The 18,679-nt window shown below is 40.0% G+C and overlaps 1 protein-coding gene across 3 annotated transcripts in view; it reads left to right on the forward strand.

Moving 5' to 3' along the window:
* The window catches only part of syt1a (synaptotagmin Ia), a 210,525-nt gene that overhangs the window by 13,045 nt on the left and 178,801 nt on the right, over positions 1-18,679 (forward strand). Inside the window, exon 1 of one of the 3 annotated variants that reach the window (XM_063500505.1) lies at positions 18,335-18,356. The exons of the other annotated variants lie outside the window; for them this stretch is intronic. The gene's annotated coding sequence lies outside the window, so the exon portion shown is untranslated. Of the gene's footprint in view, positions 1-18,334; positions 18,357-18,679 lie in introns of those variants that run through there. 3 annotated transcript variants of the gene reach the window in all.

Below are 18,679 nucleotides of genomic sequence, written 5' to 3' on the forward strand. Positions count from 1 at the left end.
CCTCTGGAGAATCAGACATGATGTTGAGTGACCACCGAGCGCCAAGTCAGTGTTGCATAACAGTCTCACAACAATGCTTTCATCTGTTCATCTGTAAATGCCCAAGAACCAGACAAACAAGCAAGTGAGAAAATTCTGAAACTCATGAACCCTGACCTCCCTCACTGTCTTATTACTGAAAGTTTAAGCATTGATTATTATCTCACAAGTAAAACCTGCACTGCAGTTGGTGCATTTATTTCTAAAGACCTCATAATATCTCTTAATTGGACTCAGTTCCACACTGGTGCACTTGGATTTCAATTTCACTAACACAAATTGTGTTCTAATTTTTAAAAAAAGCAAAATCAAGATACTGCACTTTGATTAGCAAATCACTCCTGGCTAGTCAAGCAGTTAAAAATTAATTGGAAATGGCACCGATCACATTTGAGGAAGCTTAAAATCCAAGAATTGCATCCTGTCAAGCTGGCTGTTAAGTTACTGATTGGCTTAATTGCCTGCACACCATCGTGTCATCTCAGCACTGCACTGTGATCAAAGCTGTTTGCTGTACTCCCAGAAAAATATGTCCCTCTTTAGATATCCTCTTTTTTCTGTCCTCCTTACTGGAAATCAGCAGCTTCTGATGGACCCCGTCTCCTAAGTGTGCCAGTAAATAATGCTGTCCCACTGTGTTGTCTCATTGTCTCTCTTTGTGTACGGTAAACAGTCTGTGACTCACGACTCCATCTCAAGCTTTAGGGTCACTACACACTGACTGCCTCACTGTTTACCCTCTGTTCACCTCCTATCTTCCTATCGTCTCCGTGTTACCTCTTACTCTGCCCATCAGTCTCTCTCTGTGTGTAATCCTTTCTCTAGAGGCGTACACAAAGAGGTTTGTTAGATCATCTTCCCCCAAAGCATGCGTTTATTCATTTAACATCATTTTAAAATTCTTCCAAAGAGGCTGAACTGTTCTCTGCACTGACCTGCTTTAATCAACAATCATTTCACCTTCATTTAATAGTTTGCGAGCTTGATGCCATGCCTAACGAGCACCGAAGACGTTCTTTAATGACGGAAACTAAAGAAGTTGGATCAACTCTGGTTCTGCCTGATTACGCATGAGATTTGAATCCCGATAATGCTTTTCCAACGCTTGTTTCAAATCCTTCACACTTCTCTTGTGATGGTATTTTAAAAAAAAAAAGGATTTGTTGCTGTTCAGAGGCTTAAAGGGGCAGCAGCTCTCGTAATCTGATACAGCCAGTAAACTAGTCTTTTAAATGTTCAGTCGATACGTAGCTAAACACGCTTGGTCTTTGGTGCTGTGCCAGCATGTGGATCAAAATGGCTGCTTGACTGTTGATAAAAATATCTGGATGCTTAGGGCATCTGTGTGTAGTTGTTTGTTGTTCTGTTTTAGCCTTTTAGGAAACACGCCGGTTTCTCACCTCCTACGAGGCTGACCTCCGCAAGTCCAGAAATTGTATCTGTCACTAAGAGGAAGTGCGTGTCACAAGTATGTGGTTTGCTGCTCGTTAATGACATGGTGGGATGATGCTAATGGCGATATAGAGCCATGCTTCAAAATTACATGATTCAGCTCCCCCTCCCAGCATTCATTTATCATCTGTGAGTGAAAGAGGAAGGTGATGATAAAATGCTTCCATATAATTAAATAAAAAGTCATACAGATTGGGCACAAATGAAAGAAAAAACTAAAATATAATGTATGCAGACACATGGTTCTGAACTTGAGGGGTTACTTGGTGCATGACAACATCTGTAACCATGACATAACAAAAAGTTACACGGTCATTAATATATTTGCACATATATAGACAAAATGTTACACTTGCCTTTTCAGTTATCACAGTTAGCAAAAGATGTATGACTTCATATCCTTTATTGCTTTTTCTTAACAAAATTTATATTTAAAAAAACAAACTTTCCATTTTCCACTTTCACACATACGCTATTCGTCCTCGAATATTCATCAGACTGTAGTGACTGATTAATTTGTTCTGGATATGATTGCTTGCAAGCCCTCTTGACTTCTTATTGGATTTTAATTCTCACTAGTTTGTCCAATACATCCAACCAATCACAACAAAACTATCTCTATTTACTTCACACATTACAACAACTTGTGAACTGTGTTGAATCATGAGTTTGATCATATTCAGTGAGGATTCAGATAGTTTTATTTGCTGTACACTGATTTGCAAAAACACCAATTTAAATTTAGACCCTGAAACACACTGGATGAAAGTAAAATCTAATTTTAAGAAGTTTTAGAAATCTCTAAAGAAATCACTTGCTACAGTCTCTCACACCCTTTGCCTTGAGTCTCCAGATTGTGCTCAGGTGCATCCTGTCTGCTTTAATTATCAACGAGATGTATCCAGAGCTTGATTGGAGGCCACCTGTGGTAAATTGAATTGGTTAGACATAGTAAAGGAAGGTGGACATCTGTGCATGTCAAGACGAACCGCAAGCAATGAAGTGAAATTGCAGGCCATCACATTAAAACTGTGCAAAGGTTTGTATTGGGGCATGGCTGAAAAATAACCTTACACTTCAAGTTCTCCCATTAGCACATTTTGAGTCATTTTGAATTGAAAGAAGTGTGGAGCTGTCTTCTGTGACTGCAGTGATTGTCTGAGTTGTTGTTACAGTAACAAAATTTTCTACAGAAATAGACTTTTCCAGAAGAATGACCACTTCAGAAGCACTCAGCACACTTTTATGATAGTGACTGGATGGAAGCCACACTTGTGTAAGGGGCAAATGTCGAGTTCTACACCACGGACGTTATATGAGTAGACATGGGAAACAAAGGAATTCTGAATAGAAATCTGAGAGAATTATGAATTCTAGTCGGGTATCTGCACAAAGCTGAAAAAGTAATGTGAGAAGGCAATGTCCATCTCGGCCACAGCCTGGTTACTGTACAGGAGTATCTGCTATCATATCACCAGACTTTGCTTTTTCCTCAGGATTAATCAGATGCCTGAATTCACACTGAATGACCAGATTAACTCTTGTATGAGTTTTGATTTTTGTGTTAAATAGGTCTCAGCTCGCTTAGAGTATGCCAAAAAACCTTAAAGACTCTTATCTGTAGAGTGGACCTAAAACTGGGGCTGTCAGGTCATCTTCAGTACAGCGATGACTAGGGATGGGTACCGGTGTCCGTTCTGACATAAACGGTAGTAACCAGACCGAAAAGCAGCGCACATTTCGGTGCTTTTTTTTTCCTGAGCCAATTCTAGCCAATCATTTTACGTTTCCGAGGATAGTAGGCGGGTCCAGGTACGTACGTTCTTTTAGAGCAGAGCTACAGATTAAAAATGCCCAAGGCGAAGTGGTCAAAAGTCTGGCTGTACTTCGCAGCAAAAGATGCAAACTCAGCAGCCTGCAACAAGTGCTTTAAGGTGATACTGTGATACTGTCAAAGGAGGTAACACCTCAAATCCGATGAAACACCTGGCGACGCATAGCAGGGTTTTTTTTTTAAAGCCGAGAAATGCGCCGTGTTTGATAGCTTGCTGCGAGACCTCACACCGGCACATCTACTGCGGGTGTGGTGCCTGTTATCGGACCCGGAGTTAGCACCATCCCCCAAGAACCCGAAGAGTAGAGTTCTGACCCCTACTAGCCCTGCCAGTGTAGCAGAAATGATGACGGATGATGATGGCAGCAGCAGCCGTTCTTCTCTGCGTGAGTAGCTTAATGTTGTTCGTGTGTAATTTACGTTGAGTAGGCTAACCACGTTATTACATTAATGTATGTAAGGTGAACTAGCAAACACCGTCGTAGTTACATGCGGCTGTCTTCTTGTTTGATGGCAGATACTCCCTTCACTCGGGCCAAAAAGGCTAAAATGACCAAAGAAAAAGTGGAAAACAGTTAAACATGAGAGGTTTTTGGACCAAGTTTGTGTTTTTTCCATTGTTTAAGCACTGCTTCCAGCCAAGAGTGATACCATATATGCCCTATAGCTTCAGAAAAGGCTAACATTGTTATCTTTTTACAAAAGAAACAGCTGAACATGACAGGTTTTTGGACCAATTTTGTGTTTGAGCACCGTTTAAGCACCGGCACCGTTTCAAAAGTACCGGTTTGGCACCGGTATGGGATAAAACCTAAACGATACCCATCCCTAGCGATGACCTAATCTATAGCACAATTACCTGGATGCCTTCAGGACAAGTGTCTGATTGTTCTCAAGTGGACCATCCAAACACCCAAACTGAAATCCACTGAACATCGGGGGGAAAATTAGATGCTTCCAAGAACTTTTGTCAACTAACCTGTGCTTAAACTCATTCTTTAATATTACCTTTAAAGAACTGTACCGGCTGTGTCACATTTCTGCACTTAAGCAAACAAGACACTTTCCTGCTCATCTAGTGTACATTGCTGTGTTATAAATATCTGATTCTCCTGGCAGAAACAGCCAGATTCAGTACCACATCCTACAGGACAGCTCCCACCCTCAGCTGGAGTAGCAGTAAAGCCTTTTCCTTGTCTCAGCAGCCAACTTCACAAAAACTTTCCTGTTAACTTGTGTAACGAGTTGAGTGCGTAGGTGCGGTAAGTCCCAGACCTTTCCGTCCCCAGGGTAGCTCCTTCTGTCCCACCATCAGTCAGGGAGTCAGTGTGTCAGATGTTTTATTCAACACAGCTGTGTGTATTTTTGGCACCTGGCTGCTTCATCAGAAAGGAGGTGGGAGGGGACGGCGACTGTGTTGTGGGTCTCCAGAATGGGGTCATGATTGCTTCATGTTTTCAAACCTGCTGGACCACCGCAGGCTAACATCAAACAGCCAGAACACCTGTTTCCAGACAGCGTTCCTCGTTCAGGCTCTGCTCAGATGAAAGGACCAGAAAGTTTTAGACCAGGGGGAAATTGCACCAAGATCAAAGACATGGCGTTGTTTAAATGGCGGAACAGAATGATTTGAAATTGATGAGTGTTTTGGGGTCTGTGTGTGTAATGCAAAGTTTATTCAAAAGTAACACAGCTTGGTCTGTGAGATGAGGGACATCATGAGACATATCTGAAATTGAAGCCCACTTTGTGGTTTATTGTAATAAAATACAATGTAATGCCTGCAGTGTGTGGGGAAACAAAAGGGATAAGAATAATACAGCTACTAAGGTTGATATTCCAAAGCTGCCATCAACACGGCCCATTTTTGGCTAGTTTTGTTAGCCTTTTTCATCTTTATGGCAGAGGTGAGGCAGACGTGCCATATATTTCATAATTAATTAGGACTACAACAATATTGAATAATATGCAGATTATTTCCTCAGTTGATTGATTTCACTGTCTATCAAATATCATCATGAGCATTGTTTTTTTTCTATACCGAGACCCAGCACATTTATGACCGCTATATTACTGAAGTATAGAAGAAAATTAAATTATTGCTAATCCAATAATGGAATATCAGCTCATCATTACTGACAGAGCAGAATCAACCTGATGCAGCCTCATCACCCAGAGCTGGTATGACTTGCTCGCTAATTATAGCTTTGAACAAGCTACAAATAAGTCCCAACTCTTTAATAATTATCTCTGTATCATATGTTGAATTGTAGTTCTTATTGACTGAGTTTGAGACCTCTAGAACCATTTCTCCTCATAGCAGCAGCAGAGGTATAAAGAAGGACAAGTGGATGATTGATGCTACAGGGCGTTGCCCATTGTAAAATGAAAAATGATTCATTCATTCATACATATGCATGAGGTAAGGTTATTTAAAAATTCAGATAACGTTATTACGGACCAACCCACAAGCCAAAGTTTTCTCAGATACACAAAAATCTTACAAAAATGGACACCAGAGTACCTGAAACTAGGATTTTTTTCCTCCATATTCTTAGAAAAAAATTCAGTAAACCAGATTTTTAATTTCATTAGTTTCTGTAGCAAACTGTTATCAGTGGCATTAAACCAGAAAGCCTCAATCCTGTGATTTAAAACTGTTGATTTTTCTGTAGAAAATGAGTAATTATCCTTTAGAAGTTATTAAAAATCTGTGTACACTATCTACGCTAGAGGAACATGAGGACATGCTTTTTGACAAATGTCATGCACAGCTTGTGTGTGTTGCCTTCTATCTTTTACTTGTTTCATTTATTCACTTTTTATGCCTTTGCTTAATATTTTTGATATCCACATGAAGAACTAGCCTCTAAAACAAGCCTTAGACGTAAAGCAACCTCAGCAGTATAAAGTATAGTAGTAGTAGTAGTAGTATAAATCCTTACTACCAAATCTAACTAATATACCAGTTGTGGCTGTGGATATTCTACAGCTGGCATTTTTAGAATATAGTCATATTTTGTTAAAAAATAATTTTATAATGGTCTTCTAATTCTTTGAAGAGGTGGCAAATATAAAGATCAATTCCCCTTCATAGAGGATGTGTCTCAAAGGCCCCGTAGCTTAATGCTGAATTCTAAGGGCTCAGAAATGTCAAAATTTCCATGTTGTCACACACAGACGGACAGACACTAGCAGAATTTCATGGCATGTGTTTGAAGTGTATCCCCCCAGAGAAAGACAACCCTGTCACTATCTGTTCACTGCCTTTTTCACTTATTGAAGATCTCAGCAGAGTGAAGGAAGCCGATGAAGCAAAAACAATAAACATATTGGACTGTTCCACCACAAGTAGATATCTTCAGCTTTCATTCATGAATGAATGTCAAAAAGTCTCCTAAATTTTGCAGGACTAGCATCTAGATAGTCTGTGGATATGAGGCCCCCCATGTTTGCCACAAATTAGCAGGTTGTGCTCACAGAGGGGATTTAGGCAGCCACCATATGTAGATTAATGTGACTTGATCTAACCACAAAGGATGAATTACACCTTTCAATGAAATGACACTGCTGTTTGAAAATTAATTAAATTTCCAACACAGAATACAGTGTAGAGACCAAAGAAAGCGCTGCTTAGTTAAAAAGCTCTTTGTTCCATAAAGTAATTGTATTTCTATAACAGGCCTGCAGATAAAAGTTTGAAAATCCAAGAGATGGTCCTGACAAAAGATCAAAAGCTTCCGCTGCAGTGATGAGTTCTTTTGGAGGGCGTCGGAGGATTTGAAAATTGAGCAAAGACAACACACCATGAAATGCCATCGCATCAGGCAAGCACTCTGCTATGGCCAAAACATAAAGTGTCCCGTCTTCCTTTAATTCGCCATAAAATGATTTTCCTCCCCCCCTTTATTGAGTCTACTCATGGGTTAGCAGCCATGGTTCCGCAAATATTCATTAGGCGTAAATACAAAATCAGAGTGACTCACTGGCATCAGCCACCTTTTGCCCTATCAATTTGAATGCGTGGCATATTCGTAATTCATTCAGTTGCAGTAATGGGCTCTCGCCACTCTTGTAGTGGCAACCTTCAATAAAGGCAACTGCAATAATGGACTGGACCCTTTTATCCTCAGCATGCGCTGCACTTACATCAATAGTAATGATTTCTTTTTCATCAAAATGTAAAAATAGTGTTGCGCCTTGTTCTCCTAACATTTCATTTTTGTATTTTGGAATTCTTGCCTCTAACATATTTCTCAGTATTAGCAAGGCTTTATGTGTTACATGCATCCAGACAGTGAGGTTGTACAGTTCACCTGGTACATACGAGAACAAGAGCAGTCTAAGGATGAATTGAGTTCATGGATCCAAGGTATATGGGTCCAGATTAGTTTGTAGAAACTAGTAGCATCTGACAGAACAGCAGAGGTATAGCAAACTTTGGCTTAGCAAATGTTACTTAAGGGCATTTCTGAATTCTGTCGGAATTCCATAATAAAAAAAGTTTTATAGTTTTATATACTGACTTATAATCAACCTTTATTCGACCTTTTAGTTATCACAAATGCTTTAGATTTCCTGATGTAAACTTCATTTCAAAATTGAACTTATTATAGGCTTTAGCGCTTTTTTAATCCTCCGGGGATTCTCCAGGGAAGGTGGAGGGATTGTGCGCAAAGATGTATAGCAGGTATTAGAAAAAGACAAATTTGGCAGATTGTTGACAGACTCACTGAAGTGGGACAGCAGCTCACGAGGGAGTGAGTGATTTTTATCGTGTCTCTGTGCAGTTCCTCCTCATTTAGAGACAGCAGCTCTGTGAAAATGGGCCTAACGATGGCGTTCAGTTTAAAATAGTGAAAACACAAGGAATGGGAATTGCTATTATTTAATTGATTATAAATTGTACTACATCTGGCAGTCAAGAACTGCAAATCCAACATCTTTTGACATTAAAATACTATATGGATTTCAATATCTTAATGGGGCCAATAACTTTTTAGAGATAAACTTGATTTGTTGGCCTGTCACCACCATTAGGCCTCACTTGTCAGAGAAATGGAGGTGCTGCCAAAAGGGACAAAGGGAAGGAATGGAAGATGGAGTGTTTATGAACAGCCAGTGATAAATTACATGGTGGAGGGTTTGATTAGCTTTTTATCTGCTCGCGGGACTCTCGGGGATGAACAGAGACTGATGGGCAGCAGAGAGCTGACGTGCTGTTGTTTATTTGGATGGTGCATACTTGGCTGGAGTGTGCTGTGCCACAGAAAGATGAGCAGCAAAGGCTACTCTCTCAACATGAATTTAACAGCATTCTCCTCTCCCTGGTAGGCTCACTTGTCCCTTGAATCAGAAGTTATTTTAAGGTAGCTGCTCGGCCCAAAATGCTATCACAGCAGGTACATTTTGCTTTGGTGAAATGAAATTTCTCCCTTTTGAATATCGTCTTTGAGTGGAAAGTTGAGTCTGGAGCCAGTTTGCTGACCTGGAGTGAGTGTGCGAGATTCTTGGGAGTTTAGAGTCATGATGTGATAACAATCCCAAAATAAATACAATAAGATATCATTAATCTCTTACATTCAGTCCTTTCATGTTCATGAAGGGAAGCACTCAACCCATGCTGCACATGTTCTTAAGCGTTCAAGGTCACCTTAAAGGAAGTGAAAAAAAAAACCGAGCCTCTCATATGTAAAGAGATGGCGACTTCAAGCAGGTTAGAGTATACGTTGCTGGAAACAGAAGCATATTGTGGGGAGAAGATCTAATGCTTATTTACACTGTGCCAGAAATAGCTGAAAGGTAATCACACATGAATAACAAGCGAAGGAAGAGAATTGTTGCAAAGAAGTCCCTGTGGATTTAAAACTTAATAATGGATAATTCCTGTATTATCCTCATAGAAGGCCTTAACTCTCTAGTGTCTTAGACACAGCATGACTTGGCCAAAGCACATAACTTACTACTTGAAAACAGTGGTCTTTTAAAAGGTGATAAGAAAAACATGAAAAATAATCATTTCCATCCATCCATCATCCATCCTTAGACCTTAACTCGCAGATTGTATATAAAAGATTGTGATATATCCCACTGGCTGGTGTAGCTAGATGTGATGATCAAAGTGGTGGAAATGAGGAGAAATGAGGGACACTGCCCACTCATGCCAGTCATACATTAAATGTACCCTGCTTAAGCCTTCTTTTTGAATGTAATTGGGGCCATAATTTACAAAATCATGAGGAAATTGTTTTCTTAGTTCACAGTTCAGGAGTTTGTGGGCTGTTTTCTCCTGGCTGTTCTTCATATCCAAAGATCTTTTTGTAACCATGGTGCCCGAATTAGGAACAATGCATATTTAAAACACTTCCACATTAGCTTCCAGGTCTTAAAAGTGAAGGAGTATATTTCCAGGGTTTCCAACATTGTGGCTGTGCTTTTAATACCTCCAAACAAAGGTTTACTCAATGCGTTCTGACCGACCTTTGAAAAAATACTTTCACTTTTAAAGAAACTTCAACATAAACATGACTTTGTTAACTTACCAGAAAAATCCTCTTGAAACAGTTTTAGTGCATTTTCAGCTTAAAAGACTTTTTTTTTGTAAACAAACACTCACTGAAATGCTAATTCAGTCAAAAACACGTCTAAACCCCCTAATTACTGTTTTATACATGGTAATTATGTTCACAATCTCAGAGTTTTTATAAGATTTGTCATATTTTGCAAACTTACATCTCTCAACATCTAACAAAAGTGAAGCTTAACTTTAGTTTTGTCTGTTCAGTGCATTAACAATCACACAGTGAACTGTGCAGTAAAGGGGTTTGCTTGCTTTTGCTGTAGGTGATAACTAACTATTTGTGTGTTTTGCTCCTTGTTTGTGTTACTCTAAAGAGCTGAAATCACAAAGGACAGCGAAACAGTGTGGTTTTGGAAATGTATCAATATGGCAGAACAACACTCCACCCTGTGTGTGTGCAGTCTGTCAGCATCCATTTCCTTCACTTAGAGCTAATACCCTGTATTGAGCAACAAGCAGGCGTGCTCGCAAACAGAAGCCAGGGCTAAATAACCATGCCTAATATAGCTTAGTATTTCTAGAATGGGAACCAGTACATCCAGAGTGTCTGAAACTGTTGGGCTAATCGGCCTTGATGAAAGTCAATGTGCAGACCTCATCTCCTCTCATCAATATATGGGATGGGAAACCAGAGGGCTTATATGCTGCTAAAATGGATATGGATTGATACTATTTACAAAGCTTGAAGCCCAGACACATATGTGAAGGGAGCATTAACCTCCTATTATTTTAATAACAACAGACATTTAAAGCAAGTTAATGGCAGATTGAAAGAGATCAGGATATTTGCAAGACATGAATCTGTTAATGTGCGTCTGTTTTTAAAAAAAAAAAAAAACGGGGGCCATAATCGTAATTTCAAGAACCTCTCCAGCCAAACAGGCAATGTTTTTTGAACAGTGATCATTGCAGGGAGCTTTTAAACTGCATTCAAGTGTTTACTCCAACTAAACTGGCAGCTACATTACTATCCACTCCATTGTCTGTGGCCTTTGAGCAAAGCTTAACATTTAGTGAAACAGTGACAGACTCGCATCAATATGGGTTCATCCCACCAATCATTTATGGGTTTTTTTTTCTTCTATTGTGGCTTTTACTCATCCTGATAACACCTGTAGTTTCATCACAGATTAGGTTCTGGTGCTGAAAGTCACCTATCAGCCTGTCTAATGGATGTGTGAAGCAGTAATGCTGCCAACTCAAAAGGCTGCTATTGAACTGGATAAAACATCAGATTTGGGCTTATCTGCCTCATTAAACTTTGCAACCAGAGCATGTATGTTTGTACGAGTCAGTGCACACTGACCACATACAGCTAGAGTATTTGCTAGCCTACCAACAGCTCCACAGAAACTGTCCTGAAACTCTTTTATAGCAGTGCCTGATGCTTCCTTGTATTTATAAGGTATGCAAATAATGTTTAGATGTGTGTCTGCTAGTTTTAAAATACCTCATAGTTCGTAATGTACTCTTCATAACTTTGCTATATAATGGATTGCTTTTTGGCTTCCAGCCTCCTTATGACAAGATGCCTTCACTGTTCAAAGGCTTTCATTATGTTGAAAGCTTCACAAAATTCAGAAATTTGTGCTTTATTATTGGTGTAAAATTCTATTAAAAAGCTTCAGCGCAGACTTCACTACCTAGCTAATTTGTCTAAATGTATTCCCAATTTTACTCAGACAGTCCTTGGACAAGAAAACTATGCAGTCTCTTAACTCAGGCTTTTAGCAGAAAAGATGAAAACATAATTCTTCCAGTGTTCAAGCCTATTTGAGTGTTTCAAAAACCTTAATGAGCACCAAAGACAGTCATGCAGTAGTTTTTACAGAGGAATACTAGAAAATATGTGAGGTTTTAGACTTTAATAGAACATAAACACTTAAAATGCTGCAATTCCTAAGTGGTGGGATTAGCTATTTAACACAACCCATTTTCATATCTAACTGGCAAAAGCTGCAGTCGTGGTTTGTTTATTGTGTTATAACTAGACCCCTTGACACATAATATAATATTCACCAGACGGCATACCGCTGACAAACTCATGGATATCCAGACTATTAATAATTGATAAGGGCACAGGTGTCAATGCAAATATAAGGGCAGGCTTAGATGCATTATAATAATTAATAAACAGATGGGACATAGAAAGAAATTTGACATGTTTTGTGAGCAACAGAAAAAGTCATATCAACATTTAATCAGTGACATCTGAAAACTTCTGTGCTGGGCCCCAAAGGAGATACTTTGAGTACAACAAATCTCAGTGTGAATCTGAAAGTTGCCAGCACATATGACTGTTATTAACTTCTGGGAAGTCAAAACTGTAAACACAGAGTAAGTTATAGCTGTATAACAATGACATTTTGTTAGTTGAATTTCTTAACCGATTCTAAAATTGATCAACTGGATGTCCTCCCAATTTAATGGAATGGCAGTGAAGCACAATAAATGTTAAATATATTTTGCTTATACTAGACAGCTTTTTATGTGAATGCACCATGACTGATACAGTCTAGTCTTCAGTGGCAACTATATTGGATATTTGCTGATAAATTAAAATTTAAAAAGTAAGAGACATGAGAAACACCCTTCTTCAACTATAATATGAGTGTTTGTTACCTCTAGATCCCCTGTTGGCAACACATGTTTGAAACGCAATGAACACAACAAGCTAATCTGAAAGTCGGGCAGAGCTTGAATGATTAAATCGAAAACTAAAAGTAAGAAATACAGCAGTCCCTCGTTCAAACCTTTGTAGAAAAATAAGTCCAGTATTACAGAATGAAACCAAAGATCAAACCCTGTTTTCAGGTCCAGAACATGGGAATAGAGCAGCTGCGAGAGAATTCAACATTAATGACTCAATGGAAGTGGAGGAAGCAAGAAAAATGGTGCATAACGTTTCGTCGACATTGTTGTGTTTGTTGGGGAGAAAACTTACAAACATACAGTATTCCCTCTTCAGCACTTATTGAGCACTTTTAAAGACAAATTTTTATCACTGCTATGCAGATGATATTCAGTTATATATCTCTTTTAAATCCCAAGATGTTTCCAAACTACAAATTTTACATAGGTGCATGGATTCCATTAGAGGTTGGATGGCTGATAACTTTCTTCAACTAAATGAGGAGAAAACTGAAGTCCTTGTTTGTGCTCCTAAACAACATGGTACCTGTGGTTACGGAAAACGTAGGCCCTCTCGCTACATTTGCCAAACCTTCTTTTAGGAACCTTGGGGTAACTTTTGACTCAGCTCCAACTTTGGACACTCATGTTAAATCATTGGTTCGCTCCTGTTTTTATCATTTAAAAAATATTGCTAAGCTGAGTCCCATTGTATCACGCTCAGAATTAGAAATGGTCATCCATGTATTTGTCTCATCTCGTTTGGATTATTGTAATTCTTTGTTCACTTGTTTATGTAAAGACTCTGTGGATCATCTGCAAGTTGTTCAGAATGCTGCTGCAAAGCTTCTAACCAAGTTGTCTTAATCCTCTCACGTTACACCTCTGCTGATCCAGTTGCACTGGCTCCCCATAAAATTCAAAATACTTTAAGATTTTGACTTTGACATTCAGGCCTCTGCATGGACAAGCACCAACCTATATCAGAGATCTTTTACATCCTTACATCCCCAGCAGGTCCCTGAGGTCATGTGATCAGGGCTTCCTGGTTGTCTATCATACGAGGCTGAAAATGAAAGGCGATAGAGCGTTTGTAACTGTAGCCCCCAGACTCTGGAACTCCCTTCCTTTGACCCTGAGATCTGTGGACTCAGTGGTTTCATTTAAAAATCAGCTAAAAACTCATCTTTTAAAACTTGCTTTTGGTTGATTTTTGTTTTTATGTTATAGCTTTTCTGTGAAGCGTGTTGTGATTTTTATCTTGAAAGGTGCTATACAAATAAAATTTTACTTACTTACGACAGCACTTCAGAGTCACACTGCTAGCCTGCGTTCAGCTTCAGCTGAATTCTGTACTATACAGGAGACACGGCATGGAGGAGATTGATTGACAGTGGTCTACAGCCAATCAGGACGCAGAACACAATGTGCTGTAAACCCCCCCCACCCCCCCCCCCCACCCCCCCAAAAAAAACATATGTAAAATTGCACACAAAAAAATCCGCGAAACAGCGAGGCCGCGAAAAGTGAACCGCGTTATAGCGAGGGACCACTGTAGCACAGTTATTTGACAGTTATCTATCGATCCATTCATTTGCCTCTAGCACTTGCAGGGGTACACCAAGTTGTTCCCAGGCCAGCAAGAGACATTCTCTCTTCAGTGTATCCCGGGATTCCTCTTGGTGGGACATGCATCACCTAGTAGCTTACTTAGCAGGTGGCCAGGAGCTCTGGTCTGGTGCCCACACCACCTCAACTGAGATATTTCAATGTGGAGGGGAGTAGCAGCTCCTCTCTGAGCCCCTCCTTGTTGGCTGGTGTCCTCACTCTATCTCTAAAGCTGAGCCCAGCCACCCTTCGGAGGAAACTAATTTCCGCCGCTTGTATCTGTGATCTTTTTCTTTTGCTCACTACCCAAAGCTCACGACCATAGGTGAGGGTAGGAACATAGATCGAAGGGTAGATTGACAGTTTCGCTTTTCATACTGAGCTCTCTTTGCACCACAACAGACCGATGTCTGCATCAGTGCTGATGCCGCCCAAGACGATGTGCTCCAGTTTTAATGAGTGAAGTTCTACAACTTTATTCTATTTTTACTTGTTAATTGATACTTATCAGTATCTGTGTCTGTGAGATGCACTCATTACAGCCAATGGGGAAGCCATGCTACCCTAATACTAATTCCTTAGTATCTTCCACCTCTTGTCAAAATGGTCTTATTGTCTGGTTGCAAAAAAACCCAAAATGTTGATGCCAAAATGCTAAACTAAAGGCTATGCCAGGTCCCAGCACAGGGACCTTCATAATGGGGAGGGTGAGTAGTCACTAGTAATTGTCATGTTGGCTGTCCAGACCTGTCAGCATCTTATAATCCTTACAGTGTTCTGTGACGTCTGTATCACTCCTGTGAGAAAGAGGGGATGTTTGGCACAGGGAGTGGAGATGACACAGCTCTGAAGTGCTTCCAGTTCACTACAGGCAAGAGCTTCCTCCACCCAGCCCCCTGCCCCTCTTTTGGCTCCAGAAACAAGCAGTAAAAGGTCAAAGCAACCTATGCTGCCTGCCATATTACCTGCAGTTTATCTTCTCCCAAAAAATCCCCATTGACCTCCAGTCAGGTTCTCTCTCTGCCTCCTGAACTGAGCAGAACTTATTCAAATTAAACATATATTTTAAATATATCTATGCATTGATCAGTACCTTAGAAGTATATGGGACACTCAGGCTTCATTTATTTTTCTATTTGAAACAGCTATTACATCCCTCTGGGTGAATATACACTATTACAGGACCACAGAAAGCAGATGAATTACCTCTGATGTGATTGTCTTACAGTGCCCTGTTTTCATTAGCACTCACCCTGTTCTCTTTAGGCTATATCTCAATGTGATGCTCATATCTACTGTATGTTGTCAAAATCCAGTGGGTTAGTTATTTAGACCTAGAATCAGGAGCATTGTTATTTAGTTAAGGAGAATGTCTGTTTACTTTAATATCTTATTATTTAATATCTCTAAATAGAATGAACTGTAAAAAATATAACCACATACATCTAATAAGAAACTATAGCTGATGCTGATGACACACATCAGCAGATGTTACAGTGCAGATAGGTTGTTTTGGTACTGATGGTTGTGTCGGTACTGAGATTTCATCTGCATTAACACCTTCTCCCCTTGAGTTTTTGGAGAAAAACACCATATCTACCATCCTTGCCTATGCAGACAGTTAATTAGAGTCCTTAATCTTCGACCATAATTGTAGCTCAATATGTGTTAAATGATGACAAAGATACTGTAGCCCCCCCTGCTGTACAGGAGCATACAATGTCCAAGCAATGTTTAAGATAACGAGCGAGAGGCAGGAGAGAGAGAGAGCGCACCATGGCTTAATATTTTTAGGCTGCTTGCTTCTGCTCCGCTGCTTTGTAATTATGCATGCAACTGGCACACGGCAAGTTATTTATACTGTGGAATGTGTTGCCCAACTGCCATGAATCTTCTGATTGGTGCAATTGCTTTTCTAGGTCAGACAGTGGATCACATGCACACACTCACACAGACAAATATTCCCTTTCTCGCTCCCACACAGCCAAATGCTTCCACCGGGGAAGGTGATGTGCATTATTCGCCTGGTTGCTCCTCTTCCTCCCCAATCTAAATATAAACGTGACTCATAGCAAGCCATGGCACTTACACTGACTCAAGATGGCGGCATACCTTCAGTGGTTCTTTACCAAGTGTGACAGGTCCTCTTTCCTCCATTGGCATAGTTTTCTGTTTTTCTTCCTTCCTGTTCCTTACTGTAACAGTGTTACAGTATTCTACCACCTGTCAGTGGATGGATGATAATTCCTGTTGCCTAGGATTAATGTATAGGTAATAAACGTGGCACTGCCAGCTGTTATGAGTTGCTCGGTGACCCCCCAGGGGTGGTGATCAGGTGGGTGCTCATCTGGCGGCTGCAAAGGCAGGATGAATCTTGGCTCTGCCCCATCGCCTCTCTCCTTCTCTCTCTCTCTTCCTCGCTTTCTCTTCGTACTGGTCTCTTTCTCTTTCTGCCTGTCTTCTGTGTCCCCTGAGCTTGGTGCGTCTGTGGCCTCTGACAACAAGTGTTGTAAAGGCACCAAAGGAGAAATATATCATTTTAATCATTTTGCACCTCAGGTGTGGTTTCAGGGTTAGCAGAGGTGTGGATGAAAGTCTGCATCAGCAACTGTGAAAGGTAATATAAGTCTACATATAAGCCCTAGTTGTGAATAAAAAACAATTTGTAGATTTTAAAAAGAAGGCTTTATGATAGATGTTGTTTGGCACACTGTATATAAACCATCGCTTGATTTAGCAGTGTGCAAGGCAACCAGCTGATCAGAGTCTCTAAAAGAAATCATGATCAAACCATGCTACCAAGCTCAAACTTTTAAGTGGAATTTAAGCTTGTTAGCAACCCTGAAGTAAGCCTTTATCGTACATATATTTTGTTGTTAATCACTATATCAGATTAACTTGCAAACAGTCTCTGACCCTTTTCTCTTCTTACCTTGCAATCCATCAATTCAAGCCAACTGCACTAAAAAAAAAGAAAGTTTCCCTTATGAGGCTGCTTTGAAGCCAGTGCATTGAAAGTCTGAAAGGAAACCTGTGAAACATTGTCAGTTACTACTCCAGTCCAGCTAGTTATGTAAATGAAGGTAGCATCCAGGCATGCTAAGATTAATGCTCACTGTTAAATAAAGATCTTTGTTGCAGAATCTCTATTCTCATATGACTGTTGTTGGAAATAGATCCCAGTGGCAGTGAGGGGACGTTACTGAAGAGCTGAGCCCTCTAGCTAACAGCCAAGGCCACAGCAACATTTAGGAATAGTTTATGGTTTAGCTTTCAAAACTATTTCAACAACCTCTTTGAGAGCTTGGCAGAACATCCAGTACAGGCTTCTCCTGTGTGATTGGTTCGACAGAAGCCCATGACAACACTCTTTTGAACGTATTTCAGTCTAGCCTGTTGGTCTGACTTCCAGCTTTGTCACAGTATCGATCATCTCAACTCCACCAGCAATGCCTCAATGGTCATTGTTTCAACCTTGGACATTTATTTTTAATTTTCTGCTCTTTTGTTGTCACCATTTATCACACTTCAGTACAACATGTCCCTCCCCTTCATGTCAAAAAGTAGGATAATAGAAAAGATAGGTTTGATAAGATTTACTTCATTTTGTCCATTTTGTTAGATTATTATCAGAATACAAATGGAAATCTGGCTCCTTTATTGTTGTTGTTGTATAATTGAGTTCTTGACTGCCTTGTACTCTGTGGTTGAGGTCTTTTTTCACCCCAATACAGGCAGTAAAAGCACAGCCGCCTGAAGGAACAAAACCTTTGAAGTGCTCCCTGTCACTTTACATTCCTAGCCTTATATTAACATTGCAGGCTGCCGAGAAAGGAACACGAGAGGACATTAGCTGGTACTTAAAGCAGACAGCCCCTAGGCTACATTTCAAAATGTTGACCACAAACTTGACACCTGGAAAAAGTTTTGTTAAATAAGAAGTGCAGCAACTTTTTTTTTAATTAAAACCTAACCTAGGAGTGGCTTATGTGACCAAACGGACCATTTCACAAAAGCCAGACTGAAAAGGTAACTGTGTTCACTTCAGTGCAACGTCATAATACACGTGATATCTTTACTGTTGTTCTTTTGTGCAGCCAAACAGACAAAACAGCCCCTCGCCCGCCACCTGAGCAATGAATCAGATTTGAGCCATGAAGTTTGCAGTGTGAACGCAGCCTGTTCTCTTAAGGATGGGCAACAGTATTAAAGGTAGGGACAGCATCCGACTAACACGTACGTGTATCCAGATCGTCTGCAAAAACACAGAACAGAGAGGCTTGGAGTGCAACACACATCCAGGGAGTGTGACTTCACTTTCATCTAATGACTCAGTCTTTGATCAGCAAAGAGTTTTGTTTTTTGAACATTAAAACATTATTGTTATACATGTTGTAGAATCTTTAAATCCTTTACTTACTTTTTAGATTATGAAAGCTAAGCAGTGTCCTCTGGACTGATCCTGTTTGGTTGGTTTTTCTAAGGCTTATTTTGTGCTTGGTCAGATTTGCCCTTTCGTTGCAGCTAATCAATTA

Source organism: Pelmatolapia mariae, linkage group LG17 (genome assembly GCF_036321145.2).
Source record: "Pelmatolapia mariae isolate MD_Pm_ZW linkage group LG17, Pm_UMD_F_2, whole genome shotgun sequence".
Lineage (NCBI taxonomy): Eukaryota > Metazoa > Chordata > Actinopteri > Cichliformes > Cichlidae > Pelmatolapia > Pelmatolapia mariae.